Source organism: Cebus imitator, unplaced genomic scaffold, assembly GCF_001604975.1.
Source record: "Cebus imitator isolate Cc_AM_T3 unplaced genomic scaffold, Cebus_imitator-1.0 Scaffold256, whole genome shotgun sequence".
NCBI classification, from domain to species: Eukaryota; Metazoa; Chordata; class Mammalia; order Primates; family Cebidae; genus Cebus; species Cebus imitator.
Genome location: NW_016107571.1, coordinates 3,070,164 through 3,076,407, shown reverse-complemented (window position 1 = coordinate 3,076,407; position 6,244 = coordinate 3,070,164).

Genomic DNA, 6,244 nt, shown 5'->3' with positions numbered 1-6,244 from the left:
AGTTTCAGACTATGTATTCTACTGTCTGCCAAGCATCACTACTTGGACACTTCATGACACCTCCAACTTGGCATGTCCCAAATTACCTCCCCTACAAATTTATTGCTTCTTTTTCAAGTTTGCCTGCAAATCATCTACTGATTTTAGTTCAGTCATCACTGTATCAGTCAGAATTCTTTTCGGGTAATCATAGAAGACTTTAGCTTCCTTATATAGACCTTGAGCTAAGAATGTAAAGCCTGGAGCTCATCATTTTCTTTTCCGAAGTTCTCCAGCACATTTAGAAGCAATTAATCAATCCCATTATGGTTTGTATTTTCACTGAAATATTCTATGGCAGCAAATACTTGTTCATCCAAAACTTTCCTTTTATGGCAGAAGTCAGAAAACTATGCCTCCTGGGCCAAATCTGGCTTGCTCCTATTTTTGTAAATAAAGTTTTATTGGAACACAGCCACATTCATTCATATACATATTGTCTGTGGTTGCTTTTACACTGTAACCACAGAGTTGAGGCAGAGACTATACAGAGTCTAGCTAGAGTCTATGCAGCAGAGACTCTGTGGCTTCCAGACTTAAAATATTTATCATCTATCCCTTTTCAGAAAAAGTTTGCCAACCCTTGTTCTATAGGCATTTGATTAAAGGTGTCAATGGGATAGTTGGTGTAACTGTTTGCCATTGCATAATGCTAGTGACCTCTTTACCAATGGAAACAGAGCATTAGGAAAATCAGAGGATAAAATCCAGGTAGCCCAGAACCAGTTTAGACAACTCACTCTTAAGATTCTATACCCCTGGAATCTTGTCTGCTACCAAATTCTCTTATCGGGGTTTGTCAGGGAAGCAAAACCACCAGAAGTTGAACCTTACAGAATTGTGAGATGTGCTTAACCAGTCTCTGTGAGGCTGTTGTCTTTGTGTCTTATGCTGGGGCATGAAGTTTGCATGACTGGCAGACAGGAAGTGGGGAGATGCATGTAAACCGGGGAAAGGAGGAGGAACAAGCTGGATCCTAGAACCACCAACTGGAACCTAGAAAGACGGATGGATCCTGCGTCAGTCTCTCCTACCTCTAACTTTGATGACGTGGGTGTCTACAGGAGAAGCTGGTACACTTTGTCTTGGAGCTAAATATTCACCTGGCTCAAGAGTCAGAAAAGCTGAAGGAAGATCCAGGAGGAGGTGGAGAAGCTAGCTGCAGGGCTGGCTGCTGTCCCATGCCAGGAAGATGGAGCAGCAGATAAGCGATATCACGTCCATGTGAGCTGCATCAGTGACCAGTGCTCCTGCACCAACCCTGCATGTCAAAACATTATGGGTGCTGCTTCACTTCCACCTTCCAGAACTCACACAAAATGTCTCTTCTTGTTTATCCCAACCAGAAGCATGTAAGGAAGAGCAGTCTGGGAAATAGTCATTTTAACCAAGTTAACAAATTACAAACTACCGTAATCACACTTCCAATTGTCAATTGTAATCAAATTGTTTAAAATTTTAATTAAAATAAGTTAAATTTCTAATTAAATTATTAAATTTCAGTTTCCCTGTGCATCTGGTCTCATGTAATGGTGCATTCGCCAAGTTTCTAAAGCTAGGTACCTGGATTTCTTCCTCTCTGTCCTTATCATTAGTCATTCATCAAACATGTTTAGGTTCTCAATGTGTTTCTAATGTCTGTCCTTTAGCAGGCAGCTAGCTAGTTAAGGCTTTCACTATCTTTTGCCTTATTGCTATAGCTTCATCACCAGCCTCCCTGCCTCTCCTTTTGTCCTGTTTAAATCCGTCCCCTTTCTATGGTTGGTGTAAGCTGCCTCAAACACAAATCGACCTGTATTATGCTTTCTCCATTTACTTCTCCAGAAAGCTCTGACTGACAGTGGAGACTGGGAGTAGGGGGATATTATGTAAGGTTATGAGCAGCTTCCTTGCTTTTTCTGTAGTTCCTAGATTTCTTATTGTGGTAAAAAAAAATGATAGCATAGGGAGGCCGAGGTGGGCGGATCACGAGGTCAAGAGGTCAAGACCATCCTGGCCAACATGGTGAAACCCCGTCTCTACTAAAAATACAAAAAAATTCACTGGGCGTGGTGGCGCGCACCTGTAGTCCCAGCTACTCGGGAGGCTGAGGCAGGAGAATTGCTTGAACCCGGGAGGCAGAGGCTGCAGTGAGCCGAGGTCCCACCACTGCACTCCAGCCTGGTGCCTGGTGATGGATTGAGACTCTGTCTCAAAAATAATAATAATAATAATAATAATAAAAATAGCATAAAATTTACCATTTAAAAACGTACAGTTAAGTGACATTAAGTACATATACATTGTGAAATCATTACCACTATCTATCTCTGAAATTTTTTCATCTTCCTAAATTAAAACTCCCTACCTGGTAACAATAAATTTCCATTCTTCCCCTCTCCCTGAGTCCCTGGCAACCACCATTCCTATGAATTTGATTAACGATTACTATAGGTACATAATATAAGTGGAATCATATGGTATTTGTCCTTTTGTGAAGGGCTTATTTCGCTTAGCATAATCATGCTTTACCCTGCAGTAGCATGTACCAGGATTTCCTCCCTTTTTAAGGCTGAATACTATTCCATTGCGTATGTATACCACATTTTGTATAACCATGTGTTTGCTGGATTGCTTCTACCTTCTGACTATTGTGAGCAATGCTGCTATGAATGTGGGTGCATAAATATCTGTTTGAATTCCTACTTTCAATTATTTATGGTATATTACCAGAAGTAGAATTGTTAGATCATATGGTAATTCTGCTCTTAATTTTTTGAGGAACTCCCATACTGTTTTTGATAGCAGCTACACCATTTTACATTCCACCAACAAGCGCATAAGGGTTCTAATTTCTCCACATCCTTACCAACGCTTATTATTTATTTTCTTTTTTTTTTTTTTTAAATGATAGCCACCTTAATGGGTTTGAAGTGGTACCACATTGTGGCTTTGATTTGCCTTTCTCTGATGATTAGTGATGTTGAGCTTCTTTCTATGTGTTTATTGACCATTTGTATATTTATTTCGAGACAGGATTCTGCTCTGTCACCCAGGCTGAAGTTCAGCGGCATACTTATAGCTCATTGCAGCCTCTAATTCCTGGGCTTCAGCAAGTATCTGGGACTATAAGTATCTGGTGTGTGCCACCATGCTTAGCTCAGCCTCCCAAATATCTGGGACTACAGGTGTGTGTCACCATGCCTAGCTAATTTGAACAATATTTTGTGGAGGTAGGGTCTCAATATCTTGCACAGGATGGTCTTAAACTCCTGGCCCTAAATGATCCTCCTGCCTCAGCTTCCCACAGAGCTGGGATTATAGGTGTGAGCCACTGTGCCTGGCCCTTTTGCCATTTTTTAAATTGGATTTTTTGTTTTAAGTTATACACGTTCCTTATAAATTCTAGATATTAACCCCTTAGCAGATATATGATTTGCAATTATTTTCTCCAATTCCATGGGTTGTCTTTGTACTCCATCCATAGTGTCCTTTAATACACAAATGTTTTAAACTTTGATGTGTCCCATTTATCTATTTCCTTTTTGGTTGCCTGTGAATTTGGTGTCATATATAAGAAATCATTGCCAAATCTGATGCCACAAAGCTTTCCCCTGTGTTTTCTTCTAAGAGTTTTACAGTTTTTATTCTTATGCTTAGGTCTTTCACCCATTTTGAATTGACTTTTATATATGCTGTAAGTTAAGGGCTTTTTTTTTCCTTTTGCATGTAGATATCTACTTTCCCAACACTATTTGTTGAAATCTGTCCTTTCTTCATTCAGTGGTCTTGGTACCATTGTAAAAAGTCGTTTGACCATATGTGTGATAATTTATTTCTGGAGCCTCTATTCTATCACAATGATCTGAATGTCTATGTTTACTCCAATGCCACATTCTTTTGATTATGATAGCTTTGTAGCAGGTTTTGAAATCAGGAAGTGTAAAATATCCAAGTTTTTTCTTCTTTTTCAAGGTTTTGGCCATTCAAAGTTGCAGTTTCTAGCTTTATAAAAAATATAATGAATATTAATTTCATTGGTAACAAAACATCAAAAAGTTGGCCGGGCACAGTGGGATGACTCCAAGAGTAGCCTAGAGGGGCTAAGGTGTGAGAAGGAAGGAATAAGGCCCACGGTGGTAAGAGGACACTAAATATCATTCTTGCATTTCCCCTGGAAATGTGGATGAGGAGGCACAGTAATGCCCCACCGTTCCTGGATATTCTGCTCAGGAGCCAGGCATAGGGAGAAATTGACCATATTTGTCTAAAGATCATTATTAGCCTGCCCAGGCTGCTATAACAAGGTACCACACACTGGATGGCTTAAACAACAGAAATTTATTTTTTCATAGTTCTGGAGGCTGGATGTCCAAAATTAAGATAAAAGAAAATTTGGTTTCTGGTGAGAACTCTCTCCCTGGCTTGCACACAGTCACTTTCTCAGTATATCCTGGCAAGGCCTTTCCTCTGTGCCCTGCAGAGGGTTGGGTGTGGTGGTGTGGAAGATAGAGAGAAAAAGAGTAAGAGAGACACATATGGCGGGGCGCGGTGGCTCACACCTGTAACCTTAGCACTTTGGGAGGCTGAGGTGGGTGGATCACCTGAGGTCAGGAGTTCAAGACCAGCCTGGCCATCATGGTGAAAACCCATCTTTAAAAAAAAAAAAAAAAAAAAAAAAAAATCAAAAGGCAAATTTAATGGAATACTATTTATCCAAACAACTTCCTACATACACAAAGCAAAACTTCTTCTAGGGTCCCCATTGTGTACTGAATAAAGTCAAACCTCTATAGCAGCTCATTACAGGTTCTCCACATCCTGTCTTCTATGGACCTATTCTCCTTTGTCTCACCCTTGTCCTCACCCTCTGTCTTGAGCTTTTTTCCTAACTTTTATTTTTTATTTATTTATTTTTTTTTGAGACGGAGTTTCGCTCTTGTTACCCAGGCTGGAGTGCAATGGTACGATCTCGGCTCACCGCAACCTCCGCCTCCTGAGTTCAGGCAATTCTCCTGCCTCAGCCTCCTGAGTAGCTGGGATTACAGACACGCGCCACCATGCCCAGCTAATTTTTTGTAGTTTTAGTAGAGACGGGGTTTCACCCTGTTGACCAGGATAGTCTCGATCTCTTGACGTTGTGATCCACCCGCCTCGGCCTCCCAAAGTGCTGGGATTACAGGCTTGAGCCACCGCGCCCGGCCCTTTTTTCCTAACTTTTAAACTGATGCCTAACTGCTCTGCTTGTACTTCTTATTATGACCCATTCTCTTTACGTGGTTGTACCTTTGCCATATTACTGTCTCTGTCAAGAACACGCTTCCCACTTTTCTGGGTTGACTCTCCTAGTTCTTCCTTTAGAAATTAAATTACATGTCATCTTCTCCAAGATTTTCTCACCCTTCCTCCTCCAGGTTGGGTTAAGATTTTCTCTTCTCAGTTCCAATGATTCCCAATCTGTGCTGTTTCGTTAAGCCATTGTATTACATAGCAATTGTCTATAAACTCTTCAATGTCAGTAACCAGATCTTCTTCTTCTTTGACTTCTAATGACTAAATGCAATTTTTGACACAGAATTAACATCTGTTAAAATAATCTTAACATTTTAAATCTTTAATTCATCTCAAGTTAATTTTTGTATATAGTTAAAGATGGGAGGGGGTCTTGTTTCATTCTTCTGCATATGGCTAGCCAGTTTTCCTAGCACCATTTATTGAATAAGGAGTCCTTTCCCTATTGCTTGTCTTTTTCAAGTTTGTAGAAGATCAGATGGTTTAGGTGTGCAGCTTTATTTGTGGGTTCTTTGTTCTGTTTCATTAACTCAAACAATAAAAATCCTAGAAGAAAACTTATGATATAGCCTTCTTGATATCAGCCTTGGAAAACAATTTATTACTAAGTCTCCCAAAGCAATTACAACAAAAGCAGAAAGTAGGACCTAATTAAAGAGCTTCTGCACAGCAAAAGAAACTATCAACAGCATAAATAAACAACTTTCAAAATGGGAGGAAATATTAGCAAACTATGCATCCAACAAAAGTCCAATATCCAGAATCTGTAAGGAACTTTAAAACAAAAAAGCAAAAAACAAATAATCCCATTAAAATGTGGGCCAAGGACATAGACGCTTCTCAAAATAAGACATTCAAATAGCCAGCAAACATAAAAGAAATGCTCATCATTGCTAATCATCTAAGAAATGCAAATCAGAACCATAATGAGGCT